We start from the raw sequence: 22,563 nt of genomic DNA, 5'->3' as shown, positions 1-22,563 counted from the left end.
AGGTGTTATTCAACACCACAAAATATTTAATGTGCACCAGTCTCAGTCCATAGGTAATAACTTTCTCAGAAAATTTCATATTTTCATATCTGCAAAGTAAAGTCATCTGCATGTACTTAATATTCAATGCTTGTTGACTAATATTTGCTTATAATATTCCATTAGGTTTTTACTTCATTTTTGTAATGACACTGTGGAATAGTTAAAAAAAAATTTTTTTTGAGAAGTTTTGTTGACACATTTTTTTAAACAGTCAATTAAAAGCATGACATCAGATCTGAAATCATCTGAAAGGAAATGTCATTTTTTTCTTCTAAATGTAGAATTGCAGAATTTCAGAGTGTAAAATTTTCTCTTCCAAAGTTTTAGTGGCATTTTAGACACTTACTTTAGAAATCAAATTAAAGAATAGGAACGGTATGTGGTGTCAAGTTAAGAGATTACTTACATGTAATATTAGACGCTTCAAGAAATAAGCTTTTGGCATTAATCTTGCTTAACAGTTATATTTTTAAAATTTGAAAATAAAATCAGACCAGATGGACTGAGAGAGTGGCCAGCACCTTTCTGCGTGGTAGAATTGCTATTGATTTATGACAAATGCCAGTAAGAGCAGGCAGGGACTGGTTTGTTGCTGTCAGAGGAGAACTAAAAGCAGACAGGTTTTGTTATCAATCACTGGTTGTCGGTGTAAGACAGCAGCCGCTGTTATAATTGATTTGATGGCTCCGAATGACTTGAGCTTTAGTGGCCAAAGCGGATTGTGGCAACTCAGCCATGCAAGACATTGACATGAAGAAGAAGTGACATGACTCCTCAGAGGTGAAGTCAGATGACTTAAAGGGGCAAATTTACTCACCAATTCAATAATTCATAAAATTCAACTTTTGATATGAGATGATGTTGATGAGCAAAAAGAGAAAATTAGGTTTTTGTTTTCAATAGTCAGACTTTATAGTGCTTTTTGTTGGATTAGACTATCCTTTCGTGTTTTCTTTTTTCACCCCCAAGACTCTATTATCCATAAATAATACTTATTATTATATTTGTTTTAATGCAGAACACATATTGTGTGTGATTTCCATTACTAAGCCATTTGATGGGAATGTGAGTTGGGGGGAGGTGGTGGGGACAAAGAAAGGGGGACCATAAGAACTAGATATCTACTTTCATCTATGGTCTTGATTTCTGAACTCTAAGATTATGGATAACTTGAGTTTCATTGAATCAAGCAACTTCAGGAACTAAACACAATGAAAGGTGAGAGTTACTGATAATATCATGCTTCATTGCTATGTAAATCATGCCAGATTTCTGAGTGCACATATAGATCAATCAGTTGGGCAAATATACAGGTGTTTGTGTGTATGCGTGTAATGGCAACTTGGTTTCTATGCCAAAGTTTTCAGGCGTAAATAGATTCTGATCTGGGCCAGTTAAGGAAAATGTTTCCTCTCAGCAACTTACTGACTGTCATTCACTTCCTGGAGTATTGGGTTGAGAGGGCTCAATTGGAAAGAACATTGTGCTCACTTAGTGATGTCTGTGATGGGTGCTGAAAAGGAAGGTGACAGATTACTACATATTTGCCCTCTGAAGCGTACTTTAACCTGTTGAGGTTGACAGTGGAAAGAGACTAGGGTGAATATGTGCCTTGGGGTTTTTTTTCCTAAGCAAACATATATCAGAAACCTAAGGGCCATGATAGTGAAGGTACAGAGACTTAAATATAATCTCTCATATCTCGGATATCATTCTTCAGATTTTATCTATAATGAATTCATCAAAGGTTATATGTTTTTCTTTTATAAGGATATCTACCAGAAATCTTTCAGCGTATTTTTATTTCAAACTTTAGAATAAGATGATGGGACACACTGATTACATCCTACTTTTTCAATAGGAGATTTTATTATCATCTTCTTAGTAGTTATACTCAGATTATGGTGTTTTAAATTGAAATTTTTATGGAAATTAAGTTCTGGCTTTGTTTTTAGAAAAGGAAGTCACTAGAAATCTATTTCTTCCCAGTTTTACTCAATAATGAACATTTTCTTATTAATGTGCTTATCTATTGGAATTTTTCTTAATAGTCTTTTTTGGATAAATTACATGTAATTCAAATAGTTCTCAATAAGCAATGATATAAGAATAAAGATTAACATCTAAGTGAGTGCCTTAGAAATTACAGAATCTAGATATTGAAGGAATCTAAAGGTCTATCCCTAGTGGCTTTGAAACTTTTTGGACTTCAACCACATTTAGAAAAACATGATACACCAAAACCTACTGCATATATCTGTGCACACACTTACCTAAATACCCAAAGACAAAAAATGCACAATTTTTACCTTTGCTTCATGTGATGTAGTCTATTTTCGTTTCTAACTCAGTCTGTTCTAATCTACTGTATTCCATTTAAAAAAGAATGTATAATGGCAGTCCTGGTGTATAGAGACCTGAAATTTAGAAAATACTGTTCTATTCTAGTTCTCTCATTTTACTGATTAAGAAACTAAAGCCAAAACTGAGAGGTACCCTTGTCCAAAAAAAAATTAATGCTAACACCACAGTCTCCTATTAAGAAGTAACAAAGATTAGGCTCCAGACCCTCAAGGAATTTATAGACTGAATTGTAAAGAACACAAACACAGTTAAATATATTACATCATTAATAACCAACCCCTTTAATACTAACTTATAATAAATAGAACTATAAATAAATACTTAAGATTATAGTAATAAGAATACAGATAAACTAAAAAGACTTTATAAACAAAATATTATTTGAACTAAATTTTGAAGGAGTAGAGAATGGTAAACTATTTGTTTCAGAAAAGGACCTTTTTGGGAAGGTTTTTTAACAGCATTCTGTACAGATCAGAAAACGCGACAAATCAAATTTTACCAAACAATGACAATCAGAGTTGGAGTTTGTTAACTCACTTTGGCTATATAAAGAACATTATGCTGTTATTGTTCTGAATTAATCTAATATCCCGCAAAGAGTCAACATAGTTTAGCACAGTGGATCAGTGCTCATAATAACAGGCTTTTAAATATTCTCAGTGACACAGACACTAGGATGCTGACAGATGATCAGTAGAGACCATCTAGATGTTAAAAACCATCAAATTCAAGTGAAACCACCAGAAAAGAAGCTAGAAATCTTTCTAAATTTAGGTATAAACATTTTCATTTCAGCTATGAAAAGCTCAACAACTTGACTTTTGGGTTCTTCTCGCTGTTTTCCTTTTTAATAGGTATATTGGCCTATGGCTAACAAGCAGCCTCGTGTGCTTCAAATATGACAGTTATGTCTTTTACGTTGATTTACTGGCTCATTCTCTTTCTAAGCTTTTTAACTGTAGTGATTGGTGTAATTACAGAGCTGCCTCTACTGTGTGAAGGCACAATTTGCAGGTCAAAAATGTTATACAGAAGTAGGTATGGTGGCTGTCTAATTAGGTTGCTTAATATTTATCAAAATGGCATTCATTTTTGTTGTTGTACTGTTGCTTGTCTCAGCGTTCCAAATATTCTTTCTTAATATAACTATATGATTGGATTTTCTTTTGAACTTTATGAGACGTTAATCAGAGTTAAACATTTAAGCTCGAAATACCATTTGCTGTTAAGCATAAAATCTACAGTTTCTTTATCAGTGTTTTATAGTTTAATGCTGAGACATTCCCTCAATACGTATGCATTGTGTAGCTCCCAGGAGTGTCTATTGTAGATGCTGGGGCTCTAGCTATTCCTTCCCTTGTAGATAAGGTCCACCTTCTCTTGCATCAGCAAGTAAATAAATAAATCAAATAACAGCTTGTTATAAATGCTGTGAAGAAAGTAAATGAGATGTGGTCATTGGTGGAAGCCTTTCTTAGACAGTGACGTAAGAGCTACAAAGTAAAGGGAGGCCCTGGAAGGTCCCAGCTAATAAAAGAGCAAGGAAGAAGCAATGGTGAATGGATGGGGTCAGGAAAGATCTGGGCTTATTAGATGAACCAACAGAAGAGCGATGTTGATGAAAAAGTGGTGAATGAATGGCAAAGATGAATGAATGGAGAAGTTTTAGAGAGAGGCTGGGATAGAAGGCAGTGGCCTTTGTAGGTAAGGTAGGGAGTTTGAATTTTATTTGACAGCAATAACAGTATCTAATTTTTATTGAGCACTTACTAGGCACCAGGAACTGTGCTAAGTATTTTATATGTGTATCTTATTTGATCATTACAACATCCCTGTGAAGTAGGAGGTAATATCTCTTGTTTTTAAATGACAAAAGTAAGGTTCAAAAAGATTAAATAACTTGCCAGTATAACAACAGCTAGTATGAGGAGGAGTGGCCTCAAATCCCAATAGTCAGGTTCTATTTAAGTTCTTCTTTTTTATAGATCTTATATCTTTTTATATCCTTTTCCCATTTTTATTGTTTCGTCGGTGTTTTTCTTAATTATTTATAGGAATTCTTTATTCATAAAGATATCAGTCAACATTAAGTCATTTATAATAAAATTACCTACAGAATTTTCCTTAGAAATAGATAAGCTTATTCTAAAATTCAAATAGAAAAACAAGCAAAAGCTAGGAAAAGTATTAAAACTTGAGAAAAACCAGTAGGGGGTCTAGCCTTACCACATATTAAAATATGAACCAACAAACAAGAAACTGGGAGAATATATTTCAACTCACAAAGACTAATTTCTCTTTTATATTCTTTTTGATGCCCACATTGTCAGACTTGTCCAGTAAGAGCCCTCTTCAAGTTTCTGGGTCCCTTTAAAACCACACCAGGCGTTTTTTTAATAGTCCTTCCAGTTGGGCAACAATATGTCCTAGGCTCATTTTGACTATTTTTTTCCCCTTCTGCAGAACTGGAATCAATTGCTCTCCACAGATACTCACTTTCTTTAATGGAGAAGAGAGTTGGAGACCAAAATGTAGGTATTAGGGCTGCATGTCAAATTATATGTATAGTGGCAGACTGACTGGTAAGGCCACACCAGGCCTCTTTAATAACAGACTAGACAAGAAATCCCTTTTCTAAGTTCAAAAGTTCACAATGGTTTATTTTTCTCTGCATCACATCTTCCTAACAATAGAAATAACAGGCGACATTTATGTAGCTACTACTGTAGCTGGGCAGTGTTTTGCCGTTACATGTACTAACTGATTCTCTCATCACAAAAATTCTATAATTAATAGGTGTATATATATACCTATTATCTCTCTCTATATATATAGGTATGTGTGTGTGTGTATATATATATATATATATATATATATATATATATATATATATTCAGTCTTATGTATAAAACTGAAATGCCGTTTATACCTACCTCTATTGAGAGAGAGAGAGAGAGAGAGAAAGAGAGAGAGATGAGGAACTTTAGGCACAGAAATGTTAAATACCTTGCTCAAGGGGCTGGCCCCGTGGCCGGGTGGTTAAGTTGGCGCGCTCCGCTGCAGGCGGTCCAGTGTTTCGTTAGTTCGAATCCTGGGCGCGGACATGGCACTGCTCGTCAGACCACGCTGAGGCAGCGTCCCACATGCCACAACTAGAAGAACCCACAACGAAGAATACACAACTATGTACCGGGGGGCTTTGGGGAGAAAAAGGAAAAAATAAAATCTTTAAAAAAAAAAAAAAAAAAAAAATACCTTGCTCAAGGATAAATAGCTAGTAAATGGCAGATGTAGGATTCAGACTCATGCATTTGTCCCTATTCTTTACTTGAGAAAGATGGATGGATGACGATAAGGACTCCTATGGGGAAAAAGTTTCCAAATGTCCTTGTTCATTTTAGGCAGACATTTGGGAAGGAGGCAGACTGTGTATCAGCCCAGACAAGTTCTAACAGTCCTCTTCCCTGAGTATCAAATACTTGTTTACTATGCTCTATGTGACCGCGTGGATATAGAACCTAATTATCATCCCAATTTCCTGCACAATAACCTATACTCCTAAGGAACTATATTCTAGATTTGACCACCAGCTGTTGCCAGGGGAAAATAAACTCCCTTTGTTACTGCAGGTCACAGTGACCTTGCAAGAAATCCACAGAGGTTTGCTTTGTTTTGAGGAGGTTTCTTCAGATAGAGCTAATTCACTGACCCCATTGGGAGACACGGTAAGGAATAAAACATTTAATGTAAAAAAGAGCCTGTTTCTTTGAAGGTCTTCAGTCTTTTTATAGAAAAAGTAATTTGTGTGAAACGCCTTTATCAACTAAGTTGATATTTTATTATTATTGTTGATTTCTAACCTCTAATCTCTGCTACATTCACTGGGAACTTTTAGCCAACAGTCTTGCACACTATTATTTTTAATGTGTTTGTATTTGCACCTAAGGCTAATTTTTTTAAATTATTATTATATTTCATTTTAACACCCACTTGCTTGCCTGTCTTTCTCAAATGTCTACTGAGGACAGTTAACCATTAATTGACAAGTGAAACACTTGAGATAGGAAGAGTCCAACAGATCACCCCTCTTATGAGTGCAGGGCTGCTAGATCAGCCATCTGTAGACTCTTAGGCTGAATCTGTGACTTAGTGGAAATGGAAGAAATACGTGAAGGGTTGTGGATTCCTGACTTGGCTAACTGGACCAGGAGGTTCAGTTATCTCCTGAGGCCCTGAAGTAGGTATCAGGAGCTATATACGTAGCACAGAGCCAGCGATGGAAAGGCCAGAGAAATAAGAGCAGACATATGGAACCCAGCCATTGCTTGGGGCTGATGGTTACCCTATCATAAAGTGTTATGTTCAGATTAACTCATTCTGTCTGTAAGCAACCTAGTCATACAAATTCAGAATTATTTGATTCATTGATTCCTGTTTTGTTGTATGTGCATGTTGGAGAAAACATTAGTTACATGTAAACAATTGCGTACGTGTACACATATGTAGGTACACACCCACAAACACTATATTATTATATATAGAGATGAAAATAACTGGTTTGTACAAAATGCTTTCTATAAACTTGGCTATATGAAATAATAATATATGCAAATCTATATATTTAATTCTAGAATAATGTTCTTGTGAAGTTCAAATTTATGTAATACAATAGGCTTTATAATCTGTTAAATATGGCAGCTACATTTTCAAAAGAAATAATTCCTCGCCAAGTTAATAATCAGGTTGGAGTTTTAATAAGTAATTATAAATTTTTAGCAGAGAAAAGGCATTGGTCATCAAAGCAGATGATGTTATTTTTTTTCTGTCCTTTACCTTTGTAATAAGTCTTTTTCTTAAGTTGCTTTCTGCTGTTTAAAATGGTAGCATTCGTGTTCTAGCAATAATTGTAGAGGTTTGAGTTATTATAAACTTTGAATATCAATTTCTCCCCTTCTGTGACAGTTCCACCACTAGGGAAGTCAGGCTTGCAAGGTCTAATTACTGCAGCGTTTTGATATCCCCAGCTACAGTATTGGCAGGAATTTAAGCCATGGTAGAATTCATTGGTGACACCGTTGTAACTAAAAAGCACAGAATCTGTTTTCAAGCTTGTTCCGGATGGAATCAAGTATTGGATGATGTCAAATAGTCTTGCTGTAAGTTCAGAAGTGCCTTGGACGATTCTAATATGAAATGCTAATTATTTGCAATAGAATGTAAATAAGGTGGCACTAAGTCTTATTTGCAGTGACTAATGAAAGCTGTTGTACTGTAATCAGTGAGATACAGAGCAACGGGGCAATTCATTAGCAAAACCACAGTTGACACGCAGTTAATGCATGCCAGTCTGGACTTTCCTTTTGCTTCTCTTTGCTTCTATTATTTCTTCTCGTGGATAATAATAAGTCCCATATGGAACACGTATAATAAGGATAAGAAGAAACCAGCAGCTAAATTTTGCCAAGCTATGTCAAATATCTACAGACTCTAAGTCTTCCTTAGCTTTTCTTTGCATATGAAAAACAACTGCCATATTAGGCTGATTGAAAATATAGTGATTTTCTAGTCAGCAAATTGCTAGTCTGAGAATATTTCATGTTATCTCTCCAGACTTGAGCAAAACTTAACTGTGCTGCAAATTATTTTATTTCCAGATATATATTACATTTCAAAGTTTAGCCACATTTTTGCGTCTCATACTTTAGCGGTAGAACACTTTTAAGAAATAAAAATACTAAATTGCTTGATACTGCTCTCTTCTCTGTGTTAGAGAGTACATGCCTTGGTAAATAAAAGTTGAAAATCTAGAATAGCTTTTCTGCTCTGGGCCGTATATTCATCACAGCAACAATAGTGCAGGATACCATACTGTTTTAAAACTTGTATAGCCAAATTTCTAACTTATATAACTATTGAAGTAAACACAACGATTATGCCTTATTCCTCAGATGGAAAAATTAGGAAGGTGACTTCTATTGTGTGCAATTTCTAGAACTGTTTCTTTCACTGACTATTCATGACTCCCATAGAGGAAGCCAGCTCATTTGATTCAATCAATATTTTATGGCCCATCTCTTTTTAAAAAGAATTTGATGTAACTTGTCTATTTAAAGGATGAAGAAGAAACTGCAAAGTCAATACTGTGATTTATTTTTGAGCTTCTTGACAGCCAGAGGTACAAAAGGAAGCAGCACAGGTTATAGAGTGCCAAAACTTGGGCCGCATCTCCTGGGCAAGAACATGCATGAATCTAGGTTCAAGGAAACAAAACGCAGGAAATTCCCAGAGTCTGAGGCCAGTTAGGAGTTTCATTTACTCTTTAGTCTCCATCATTTAAAGTGCCCTAAGTTGCCCACACTTAGCTCTTTCCTTCTGTCTGAGGTAGGTATCTTAAGTCCTTAGACAATGTCGGGCCCCTAAGCTGCTCTAGAATGAGGTCACTCTGCAGTGGTCATACATGCAAGGGGCTTTCCACAGCTAGGATTGCCACATGTAACATAGGATGGTCAGTTAAATTTGATTTCCAGATAAGCAATCAATACTTTTTTTTTTTTTTTTTTAAAGATTTTATTTTTTCCTTTTTCTCCCCAAAGCCCCCCCCCCGGTACATAGTTGTATATTCTTCGTTGTGGGTCCTTCTAGTTGTGGTATGTGGGACGCCGCCTCAGCGTGGTTTGATGAGCAGTGTCATGTCTGCGCCCAGGATTTGAACCAACGAAACACTGGGCTGCCTGCAGCGGAGCGCGCGAACTTAACCACTCGGCCACGGGGCCAGCCCCCACAATCAATACTTTTTTAATATCACAATATCGCATAAATACTTTTTAAATATAAATGTGTCCCCAATATTGCATGGGACAAACTTATACTAAAAAATTATTCATTATTTATCTGAAATTCAAATTTGAGTATCTTTATTTTTTATTTTGTTTTCCTAAATCTGGCAACCCTACCCACAGTCTGCAGGTAAGCCTCCTGAACCGTAAGAGGGGACTGGGGGTCCTTTTATCACAAAACCTGAAGGCCCACGGTGACAGATAATCATAGTCTTATTTTTCTTCTAACTTTCCTTGAGTCTTTGATGAGGATAAATAGAAACACTGTTATTTTCTGGCAAAGAGAAACTTAGCCAAAGAATCTTTAGATAATAACAAAAAAAACTTTTATCAAGAGACCTGAATATTTCAAGTCAAGTGAACTATGGATTGATGGGAAAAGACCACATGCAACACGGTGTAGTTCAATTAAGTTTCCAGTTGAAATAGCCAGAGGCAGAGCATCTTCTGGAAAGGTAGATGGCTGCATGGCAGGAGTGGATGTAGCGTCTCAGAACCCTATTGCCTCTAAGAACTAATGGAGGCCTGCGGCTGCCAGGACGCTGTTCCCAGCAGGTAGGGTCTCACTGAATTTGAGAAGCTTAGTTCTTAACGGGCTTGGGGTCCTTTTATACTTGGCGTTTTAAATCCTGGATATTATTCTGGAAGTACTTATACCAACAACCTGGACACTTCAAGTCTAGGGACTATTTTAAACATTGGTCTCTCCTGGTCCGTGAAAACATCTCAGTGTCACCACGAACAAATCTTCATTCTGAGTGAGGGAAGGCTGTTAGAAACCATTAGCCCTGGAGCAGTATTTTGGAGTGCTCCATTCCCTGTGGACCTTTAAACCTTGCATTGCTCTTCCTCTCCACTACAATTTGGAAATCGGTTTCTTGTAAGAGGTATGTATGTGCTGGCACATGTCTAGATAAGGTTTCAGCTGCAAAGGCCAAAATCCGGTTTAAGCAGAAAAGTATTTATAATGGCACATTAAATGGATTATAGTGTCATTGGGAGGACTTAAGAAACGATCTAGACTGAGCTTTGATGAACATCAAAAGCCATCACACAGGCCACCAAGGCAATTACTCCCTCCTCTATGATACAAAAGCGGCCTGCTGAGTTGGGAAACTGCTGCTTCAGCTGCTGGCCCCAGAACCTCACTGCCATTCCCTGACAGGAAGTCCCTGTGATCAGGAAGCTACCACCATTCCTGCCAGCCACACAACTGTGCGGCGCCTGTTACAGTCTACACTAGCCTAACAGATACCTGCCTTTCTCCTTTTCAGCATCCGCAAAGCTAGTGGCCAGATATTGGAAACTCTGCTGATGCTATAAGAAAGCCAAATGCTTCCAATGTCACGCTTGCGAGAAAAACCAGCAGCATAGCTTCTACCTCACTTCCCACTTCCTAACCTTGAGCAGTTTGGAGACTGGCCAAACCCACTCACATCCAACTGCAGGAGGATCTTTATATGGTTTTTAGCTTTCCAGCCAGTACAATACAGGAAAGCACTCCAGTAGGTGGTTAAAATGGGCGTTGACTGTCAGTCCACCATAACCAGGACCCATAACCTTATTTACAAGTAATAGTCACATCTCATTAATTTGTCTGGCTCCCCACAAAAGGGAAAAAATCAATAAAGGCCATGTTATAAGCATCTTAGACGCCTTTTGGAAAATGTTTCTGAGGACCTTCTGTAAATTATTATTATTTCCATCCATAAGGTCAACATACCAACTCTTGAACAATGGCAAGCTTTTTTTCTGGTCTTGAATTCCTAAGGGCTTTGAACATAGAATCTTTGACAGGGATAATTAGATGTCTTATGGACGATGTTTTGACCACAGTTTTATATCAAGTGTAAAAGCTTCTTTTTATGACTGTATCTTTATTCAGAAGCTTTTGCCTTGCTTTTGCTGTCAGCTGAAGCCCAACTCCTGAAAGGACACATGCAGCCAGTACTATACCAGCCATTACTTTGATGGTGCTCATCTGATTTCAGAACTAATCTGTCTTGATTGGTTCTGCGTTGGTCCCTCCAGACAGAAGCAAGTAACCTGATGGGACTGGAATTCCTTCCCTCTGTCACCTACTATTATGGCTGGGTTGATGGCAAGTGGGACATACTCAAATCCACCCAAGTTTTGTTTTGTTTATGGTATAGCCTTTTTTCCACTGTCATTACCATTGTTTTGTCAGTTGGATGCAACATGAAAAGGTTCATAGGACAATGGTGAGAGGCAAATAGGTAGAATTAGTGATAGTCCAGAAATATTTATATGGCTCTTACACCCATTTTTTCCTTGGGATTTTTAACCCACATCATCAGTTCACCTAGTTCTTACACAGATGTGGAAATGTTGACAAATAAATTTAAAAGAAACATGAATTAACAGCTTGAGTACTGAAGTATGGTTCCTCCTTTTATATTACTTGAGGAACCATAGTTGTATAAAAATCACAGTGCAATAAATTCAATAAAAATCATCTTTATTTATCAAAATAACATTTATTACCAGGACATGAAAAATGAAACTGACAAAGTAAGCTACACGTTCCTATCAATCTTTTGAAAGTTTCGTGGATTTTCTCAGTAAAACGGCCTTACTTGCAAATTCCATTTGAGCTATTCTACTCAAATTTTCACATAAGCTGGTTATAATTGTTAACAATCCCTTTTGGGAAGATGGGTGATTTTCTTTTTACTAGAACAAAAAAAGATGTGTTATAGTGTAAATGTAAAATATAAATCAAAATTCTTGATTGATATAATGTTTAGAGAGTTATTTGTGGAATTTTTCAGTATAAAAATTTTAGTCAAGTGTACATTTAGTAGGTTGTATTCTTTGCAATTGCATTAATAGAATAAATATATTAGAAAAATAAAAATCATGCAAATTAGGGCTAAGTTCCTACAATGCTTTTTAAATAGCAATTCTCTGCCCCACCCCACGTAAATACTTTTTTAATTTTCACTTGGGGATTATTACATGTATTAGATAGTGAATACTTGCAGAGGAAAATGAGTTATTGGTGCAGGTAAATAAATGGGCTTATAATGTTTGCTTACTGGCTTAAATAACTACCAATAACTGTTCTGCTAAGCTTCTACTCGAAAAGTCTAATCTTTTTCCTCTGTGTTTACCTAAAGTCTTCCTCATATATTCAGCTTTATAGATAACTGTCAGGCACACACAGAGGAGAGCACTTGCAATAGTGGTGCATTTTATTCTTTCAACCAGCATTTTTGAGCACGGATGACCTGCAGAACCCCTGACTAGTTGCTCGTTACAAAAATGAACACAATGGTTCCTGTCCTGACGTACTTCAAAGTTTTGCGGAAGAAACGATTGAGGCTTATATCACATTGTCTATATTTATTAAAAAATTTTACTTCCAGCTTTTTATGAACTTCTTTCATAGAATAAGCCTCCATATTTTCATTAAACAATAGCAATTCCTAATATTTCAGACATAGTACTTTATTAATTTTTTGGAATTTTAAAATTTTAATTTAATTTTGACTAAGTAATATCTCCACATGGTTCAAATTGAGATTTTCAAGAGAAAATACCGTGAAAAATCCCTTTCTTCCCCTTGTCCTCCAACCAGCCAGTTTCCCCTCCCCAGCATAAATGTGTGTTGGTTAGAATTAGGTTCAAGTGCATATAGAAGAAAAGTCAAGTATCATTGACTTAAATACTTCACTTAGCCAGAGACATTTGAAGGTGTCAGTCTGATGCTCATATGGAAGTTCCACAATGTCATCAGGGACTTAGACTTCTCCTGTCTTTTTTGTTTGCAGTTTTATAAGTTTATTTGACAATCAGTGGCTAGCTCTCATCCACATTGACTGTAGATTTTTGAAGGTGGTGACAGGTACATAGGTAACCAACATATAGAGTCTGTTTGGTGAATCTTCATCGTCATTACATTTTCTGGACAACCACACATGGATATGGTATGGGGCATTCCTTATTCCTTTGGCCCAGGCAGCTTTGTTGAGCCTGGTGTCAATGCATACTTCTGAAGTTCCTGTCTTCTTCATGGCAAATTTCCAATTTCTTTGAAAGCCTATGGGGCATGCTTTTTGAAGCCCACTCCATGGCTGAGCTTGTGCATGTTGATGATGTATTCTCTGGTCCCCATCTCGTTGATGGCAGGCCTTCTCGCCACCCTTCTTCACAGGAGCCGTTCTGCCAGGCCCAGCTTGGAAAAAACAAAGGGGAGGGAGTGTCTCCTCCTGTCTTTATGTTTACCATCTTTATTCTTTAGCTTCTAATCTCAAGGCTGCCTCTTGGTCCAGTGTGGCTGCTGGAGAGTCATCTGTCATTTCTATAGCTTGAGGAGGAGAAAGAAGTCAACAAGAGCCAAAAGGCATGGCTCTATAAAGAGCTTTCCCCAACACCAAGGAGAAGAGATTGAGGGAGAAGTACAGATCACAGGGGACTTCATGTTAATGAAGTGCCTGTGCTAGATAGGCCATGAGCAGCTTGAGAGAAAGTATTGCCCGGAATGGAATGTCACCAGGGACAACAGCGGCCAAAGGCAGTTCACTTATTTCACCTTTTTGCCTAGGGCCAACCTTTCTTCATATCCTCTATGTATCATAGCTTGCAAGTTAATTGATTCTTCATTAAATCATAATGTCTTATCTGTTAACTAAAATTTTACCTAGAAATATGAAATAGAACTGATATTAAATATCATTTTTGACAGTTATCTTCCTTGAGTAAAAATGTGGCTCTATGATGCTGCATTTCAGCTCAAATTGCACAGGTATGTGTGTCTCACTTCACTGATACACTGTGTTTCAAGCAAGACATTTTATTTTATGGCTTAATTTCAAGGGAAAGAAATATTCTGGAAGGAAGGCATTATATGGGGTGTCATAGAAAAGAGCAGTCTACTGTTTTTTGTGCTGAATAAAACTGTGAGGGCTTTTTAGAAAGGTGCATTTCTGTATCAGAGGCAGACTCTGAGCTAAATCTCAGGGAGAGAAATGGACTATCGGTGGTCATTACAGTCTACTTATTTCAGGCTTGGATTCTGAATATATTTTCTATAAATTACTTTTAGAGTTGGGGGAAAAAAAGCTTTTTTTGAGGTGGCACTGCCACTAAAATATAGAAATGTGAAATATCTATTACTTCTCACAGAAACCTTAATAAAACATATGAAAAACTATAATCTTATTTTTTCAGCTTTATTGAAGTATAATTAACAAATAAAATTGTAAGATATTTAAAGTGTACAACGTGATGATTTGATCTACATACACATTGTGAGAGAATTGCTCCCATTAAGTTAATTAATATATCCAATACCTCACATATTTACCTTTTTAAAATTTTTTTTTTTTTTTGGCAATAGCATTTAACATTTATTCTCTTAGCAGATTTCAATGATACAATACAATGTTATCAACTATAGTCACCATGTTATACTTTATGTCCTCAGAGCTTATTCATGTTACAGCTGAAAGTTTCTACCCTTTTACCAACATCTCCCCATTTCCCTTCCCCCCAGACCCTAGCAACCACTTTTCTCCTCTCTGTTTTTATGACTTTGATTTTTGTTTTTTTTTTCTTCTTTTTTAGATCCCACATATAAGTGTTACCATTTGTCTTTCTCTGTCTGGCTTATTTCACTTAGCATTGTGTCCTCCAGGTTCATCCATATTGTCGCCAATGGCAAGATTTCCTTCTTTTTTAAGGCTGAATAATATTCCGTTATATATACACATACATATGTGTAGAGCACATTATTTTCTTGATACAGTCATGCATTGATGGGCACTTAGGTTGTTTCCATACCTTGGCTATTGTGAATAATGCTGCAGTGAACATGGGAAGGCAGATATCTTTTTGAGATAGTGGTTCCATTTCCTCTCTAATCTTTTTCATAATTGAAAACCAACTCAAAGTGCTACTGTGTTGGAATATAGCCTACCAAAAGGATTTAGCAAATAACAATTACTTTTTTAAAAAATATTACTTTTTTCTGCCTTTCTCAGCATTTCACCATCAAAAATCTCAATTACACATACTATATAGTATATGCACTGATATGTATTTGTTTATTTATTTTGTGAGAACTATTCACCCTGAGCTATCTGTTGCCAATCCTCCTCTTTTTTTTTTTTTTTTTGCTTGAGGAAGATTAGCCCTGAGCTAACATCTGTGCCAGTCTTCCTCTGCTTTGTATGTGGGATGCCTCCACAGCATGGCTGATGAGTGGAGTAGGTCTGCACCCAGGATCCAAACCCGTGAACACAGGTCGCCAAACTGGAGGGCATGGAACTTTAACCACTCGGCCACAGGGCTGGTCCCCTATAAGTGTTTATTTTTAAGAGATGTTACTGGAAGACATTATCATTTGACTTTGGAAATTTGCTTATGGCAATCTCCTTTCTGCCTAGGATCACATTAAAAGGCACATCACAGTAAGCTCATTCATTAAACAGTTCCTATTCAGTAGCTATAAATAGGATTAGGTAGTCTGTTTTATTTAGGCCAGTAATACTTTGGTGTTTATAATGCCTTTCCTGGAATAAAACACTATCATTGTTTCTGAAAATTTGAATGGATTGTCAAGTGCTAAACAGATTTGATTTTCTTTTTGAGCTATTCAAATAGATTTCAGAACAAGAGGAATTTAGCTTGTAATTACAAGGACATCCCATAGTACCTTCTCTAAGGGTTTAGGACCTTATTAGGGTTGTTTATGTTCTCTGATATTCTTTTTAAAGGGAGGAAAGTTCAGTATGAGTTTTTTCCTCATCACAGGCAGCATGGTGTCAGGAAGGTAGCCAACAGCATGACCTTGGCCTTTAAGGCTGTTTCCTCACCATAAACTGGAATAACAGTTCCAACCACATGAAATGTTATTCTGAGTCTAAAAACAAATTAATATATAAAAGGACCTGGCTAGTCCCTGGTATATACCAGTTCAGGAACTATTGATTTTTCTTTCTTTCTATTGTAAATTTCCATGTTGTGTGTTTAGTAATCTCTTTAGAGATGATTAGAAATAAAAAGTTCAATATGATTAGTGATATATGGGATTATCCATTTTAATAATTGGTTTTTTACATTTGAACTCCAAAGCTAGCAGTTTGGAAGATTTATCCTCCTATACCTACAGTTTTCTTGGTTGCTACCAAATCAATGGCAGCAGTGTTGAGGTGGGTTTGTGGTTATGTGGAAAAGTCACCTATGTTTGTCTTGCGTAAGTAACTAAAAACAATCTAATCATAAGATTTTTTGGTTCTATAAATACATTATTTTTCATGTATAATATTCATTTGTAACCTAATAATAGGCGCTTAGTCGGAAAGTAAGATTTTTTCCTAAAGGCTCTAAGTAACTGGTCAGATTGCACACTTGGCCTTGGTTGGACCAGGAAGACTGGGCTGTTTGGTAACAAATTAATGCAGGACTTGGAGCTAGACACCATGGTAGAGGCTGCAAGTTCCTGCCATCACTGGATGGCACTGAAGGCGACTGGCTAACACATGGCCACCCTCTGTGCAGACTGTTAGCAGGTCCCTGAGAAACTACGTAAAAATACTCGAAGTGCTTACAGCTTAAATCAAGGCATATAGTTTGAAAATTGAAAAATTGTGCCAATAGATTATAAACTCTTAACTTTTTTTTAAAACTTTTTATTAAGATTATGATAGTTTACAACCTTATGAAATTTCAGTTGTACATTATTGTTAGTCATGTTGTAGGTGCACCACTTCACCCTTTGTGCCCTCCCCCCACCCCCCTTTCCTCTGGTAACCACCAATCAGTTCTCTTTGTCTATATGTTTAACTTCCACCTATGAGTGGAGTCATACAGAGTTCTTCTTTCTCTATCTGGCTCATTTCATTTAACATAATACCCTTGAGGTCCATCCATGTTGTTGTGAATAGGACGATTTTATCCTTTTTTATGGCTGAGTAGTATTCCATTGAATATATATACCATATCTTCTTTATCCAATCATCACTTGATGGGCACTTAGGTTGCTTCCATGCCTTGGCTATTGTAAATAATGCTGCAGTGAAAGTAGGGGTGCATGGGACTTTTAGAATTGCTGATTTCAAGTTCTTTGGATAGATACCCACTAGTGGGATGGCTGGGTCATAAGGTATTTCTATTTTTAATTTTTTGAGAAATCTCCATACTGTTTTCCATAGTGGCTGCACCAGTTTGCATTCCCACCAGCAGTGTATAAGGGTTCCTTTTTCTCCACAACCTCTCCAACATTCGTCACTTTTTGTTTTGGATATTTTTGCCATTCTAACAGGTGTAAGGTGATATCTTAGTGTAGTTTTGATTTGCATTTCCCTGATGATTAGTGATGATGAGCATCTTTTCGTGTGTCTATTGGCCATCCGTATATCTTCTTTGGAGAAATGTCTGTTCACGTCCCCTGCCCATTTTTTGATAGGTTGTTTGATTTTTTGTTGTTGAGCTGTGTGGATTCCTTATATATTATGGAGATTAACCCTTTGTCAGATAAATAACTTGTAAATATTTTTTCCCAACTAGTGGGTTGTTTTTTTGTTTCAATCCTGTTTTACCTTGCCTTGAAGAAGCTCTTTAGTCTGATGAAGTCCCATTTGTTTATTCTTTCTATTGTTTCCCTCGTCTGAGGGGTTATGGTGTCCGAAAAGATTCTTTTGATACTGATGTCAGAGTGTACTGCCTATATTCTCTTCTAGAAGACTTAGTGTTTCAAGTCTAATCTTTAGGTCTTTGATCCATTTTGAGTTCATTTTTGTGAATGGTGAAAAAGAATGGTCAATTTTCATTCTTTTACATGTGGCTTTCCAGTTTTCCCAGCACTGTTTGTGGAAGAGACTTTTTTTTTTCTCCTAAATTCTTAACATTTTAATGACAAGATTTCTTTTAATTGTTTCATGAACTCAGAGTAGTTCTAAGGTAATTGTTAACTTACTAGGTTTTCTATTTTTTCTAAAATTATACCAGCCCTTGTCAGGCCTATATTTTGATTCCTATTTAAAATTTCAACCCTCCTGGACTCTTACATTGCAGATCTTTTGAATATATTCTGTCAGTGTTTTGAACATAGTAAGTATGTGCTTGATATATATCGTTCTCTGCTTCTGCTGCATTTGGTGATTTTACCACAGTGTACAAATTTTTACAGAATAAAATTAAATTTAGAATTTTTTTATTATTATTACTTTTTATTTTCTTAATACGCACACCTTCACTGTAGTCACAGTCATCATAAAGACGGGCTGATGTAATAAAGTGCACTGCAAAATACTCAAGTATTCCCCTGTTGGTAGATAGTTAATCTCATTTAAAACAGACTTTAATGAGTGAATTTTTTTTTTAATAATTCTGTCAAACCCACTCATTTTATATATTAAGGAACTTAATAGAGGGAGTATAACATTAAAGACCAGCTTTCAAATCCAGTCTCAGCCACTTATAGTGTGGCCTTTTTTGAGTTATTTAAGCTAGCTTAGGTTCAGTTTCATATTTGTAAATGGAGATGATAATATCTACTTCAGATGGTTTTTATGAGCACTTGAAGCTATTCAGATGTGAAGGGTGTAGTATGTTGCCTGGCACAGAGCACATCTCTACGAGAGGTACCTGTATTTTTCCTGTCGACATCATCATCATTATCATCTCTTTTGAATGAACATTTCTTGGATGCCCAAACCCAGCATTATTCCTGTGAATGTAAGAAAGATAGAATCATGAATATAACTGAGGAAATCTGTTAAATGACATTTGTGCATTAAGATTTTAAATGTAATTAACATTAATATGGCCAGTCCATTTTAAAATGTTGTTTTTTGCAACTTACTCTCATCCTTTTACAAAGGGCAATCTTTATGTGCTCAGTGATATCATTGTCTTCTTGCACACTTTTAAAAATGTTTATGTGCAAGTGAGCACTGTGTACTTTCACTTACATACCTCATTTACTTCTCGCAATAAATGTGGCAGGTGAAGATTATCGTCCTCATCTTTCTTTTTTTATAATTTCAACAACTCTTAGGCACAAAGTAATTTTGTATCCAAATAAATAGAGTAAAATCTATTATAAGAATATAAGAATAAGAATAAATAATGAGAAATACACCTGTGGTGAGAGATTTCAATATTCCTTCTTTTACTTACATAACTTGGTAAATCTTTTCCATCTGTGTATTCAGCTTTGATTTTGGCTCAGGAAGCTTTGCTTTTCATTCTTCTTTTTTTTTTTAAGTTATTTTATTGAGTTCATATTGGTTTATAACATTGTGTAATTTCAGGTGTACATTATTATTTATCAGTCTCTGTATAGATTTAATTGTGCTCATCACCAATAGTCTATTTTTTATCTGTCGCCATACATATGTGCCCCTTTACCCTTTTCACCCCCCCCCCCACTCCCTTTCCCCTCTGGTAACCACTAATCTGTTCTCTTTGTCCGTGGTTTATCTTCCACATATGAGTGAAATCATATCGTGTTTGTCTTTTTCTGTCTGGCTTACTTTGCTTAATGTAATACCCTTAAGGTCCATCCACGTGCTTGCAAATGGGACAATTTTGTCTTTTTCTATGGCTGAGTAGTATTCTGTTGTGTATATATACCACACCTTCTTTATCCAATCAGCCATTGATGGGCACTGGATTGCTTCCACGTCTTGGCTATTTTGAATAATGCTGCAGTGAACATAGGGGTGCATAAATCTCTTTGAATTGTTGATTTCATGTTCTTTGGATAAATACCAATTAGTGAGATAGCTGGATCATACAGTATTTCTATTTTTAATATTTTGAGAAATCTCCATACTGTTTTCCATAGTGGCTGCACCAGTTTGCATCCCTATCAGCAGTACACGAGGGTTCCCTTTCTCCACATCCTCTCCAACATTTGTTATTTTTTGTTTTGGTGATTATAGCTATTCTGACAGGTGTAAGGTGCTATCTCATTGTAGTTTTGATTTGCATTTGCCTAATAATTAGTGATGTTGAACATCTTTTCATGTCCCTATTGACTGTCTGTATATCTTCTCTGGAAACATGTCTGTTCATAACCTCTGCCCATTTTTTGATTGAGTTGTTTTTTTGTTGTTGAGTTGTATGAGTTCTTTATATGTTTTGGAAATTAACCACCTGTCAGATACATGACTTGCAAACATTTCCTCCCAGTTGGTGGGTTGTCTTTGTTTTGTTCCTGGTTTCCTTTGCCTTGCAGAAGCTTTTTAGTCTGATGTAGTCCTATTTGTTTATTTTTTCTTTTGTTTCCCTTGCCTGAGTAGACAGGGTATTAGAAAAGATGCTGCTAAGACCAATGTCAGTGTACTGCGTATATTTTCCTCTAGGAGTTTTATGGTTTCAGGTCTTCTATTCAAGTCTTTAATCCATTCTGAGTTAATTTTTGTGGATGGTGTAAGATAATGGTCTACTTTCATTCTTTTCCATGTGGCTGTCCAGTTTTCCCAACATTTAATGAACTATTTATTGAATTTATTGAATATTGAAATAAATTTATTGAAGAGACTTTCCTTTCTCCATTGTATGTTCTTGGCTCCTTTGTTGAATGTTAGCTGTTCACAGATGTGTGGTTTTATTTCTGGGCTTTCAATTCTGTTCCATTGATCTGTGTGTGTCTGTTTTTGTGCCAGTACCATCCTGTTTTGATTACTATAACTTTGTCGTATATTTTGAAATCAGGGAGTTTGATACCTCCAGCTTTGTTCTTTTTTCTCAGGATTGCTATGGACATTTTGGGTCTTTTGTTATTCTATATAAGTTTTAGGACTTTTTGTTCTATTTCCGTGAAAAAATGCATTGGGATTCTGATTTGGATTGCGTTGAATCTGTAGATTGCTTTAAGTAATATGGACATTTTAACAATGTTTATTCTTCCAATCCATGAGCATGGAATATCTTTCCATTTCTTTAAGTCTTCTTTGATTTCTTTCAATAATGTCTTATAGTTTTCATTGTATAGGTCTTTCACCTCCTTGGTTAAATTTATTCCTAGATATTTTATTCTTTTTGTTGCAATTGTAAATAGGATTGTATTCTTGAGTTCTCTTTCTGCCAGTTCCTTGTTAGCGTACAGAAATGCAACTGAGTTTTGTAAGTTGATTTTGTACCCGGCAACTTTGCTGTACTTGTTGATTATTTCTAATAGCTTTCTGGTGGATTCTTTAAGGTTTTTATATGTAGACTCAATGTTGTCCACAAACTGCGAGTTTTGCTTCTTCCTTTCCAATTTGGACTCCTTTTATTTCTTTTTCTTGTCTAATTACTTTGGCCAACACCTCCAGTTCTATGTTGAATAGGAGTGGCAAGAGTGGGCACTCTTGTCTTGTTCCTGTTCTCCTTTTCACCATTAAGTATGATGTTGGCTGTGAATTTGTCACATATGGCCTTTATTGTGTTGAAGTACTTTCCTTCTATACCCATTTTATTGGGAGTTTTATCGTAAATGGATGTTGGTTCTTGTTAAATGCTTTCTCTGCATCTATTGAGATGATCATGTAATTTATTTTTTTTTGAGGAGTATTAGCCCCGAGCTAACTACTGCCAGTCCTCCTCCTTTTGCTGAGGAAGCCTGGCCCTGAGCTGACATCCATGCCCCTCTTCCTCTACTTTAAATGTGGGACACCTACAACAGCATGGTGTGCCAAGTGATGCCATCTCTGCACCTGGGATCCGAACCAGCAAACCCCAGGCCACCAAGAAGTGGAACGTGCGAACTTAACCGCTGTGCCACCAGGCCGGCCCCATCATGTAATTTTTATTCCTTATTTTGTTAATGTGGTACATCACTTTTATTTGCATATATTGAAGTGTCCCTGCTATAAATCCCAATTGATCATGGTGTATAATCTTTTTAAAGAATTGCTGTATGTGATTTGCCAATATTTTGTTGAAGAGTTTTGCGTCTACATTCATCAGTGATGTTAGCCTGTAATTTTTCTTCTTTGCATTGTCCTTGTCTGGCTTTGGCATCAGTATAATGTTGGCCTCATGGAATGAGTTAGGAGGTGTTACATTGTCTTCAGTTATTCAGAATACTTTGAGAAGGATAGGTATTAACTCTTCTTTGAATGTTTGGTAGAGTTCTCCAGGCAAGGCATCTGGTCCTGGCCTTTTGTTTTTTGTAAGGTTTTTATTGCTGTTCCTCTCTATTCTTGTTATTGGTCTATTCAGATTCTCTATTTCTTCTTCACTCAGTTTTGGGAGGTTGTATAAGTCTAAGAATTTATCCATTTCTTCTATGTTATCCAATTTGTTGACATATAGTTTTTCATAGTATTCTCTTGTAATCTTTTCTGTTTCTGTGGTATCC

General features: G+C 36.2%; 1 protein-coding gene and 1 pseudogene across 3 annotated transcripts in view; one reads left to right on the top strand and one right to left on the bottom strand.

Moving 5' to 3' along the window:
- Positions 1 to 22,563, top strand: part of DIAPH3 (diaphanous related formin 3) — a 484,563-nt gene that overhangs the window by 405,896 nt on the left and 56,104 nt on the right. The window lies entirely within an intron of this gene.
- Positions 13,061 to 22,563, bottom strand: part of LOC103551339 (large ribosomal subunit protein eL31-like) — a 63,848-nt pseudogene continuing 54,345 nt past the window's right edge.

This window comes from Equus przewalskii, chromosome 16, assembly GCF_037783145.1.
Source record: "Equus przewalskii isolate Varuska chromosome 16, EquPr2, whole genome shotgun sequence".
Taxonomy (NCBI): domain Eukaryota; kingdom Metazoa; phylum Chordata; class Mammalia; order Perissodactyla; family Equidae; genus Equus; species Equus przewalskii.
The sequence above is the reverse complement of the archived record's forward strand: the minus strand, read 5'-3'. Positions and strand labels throughout refer to the sequence as shown.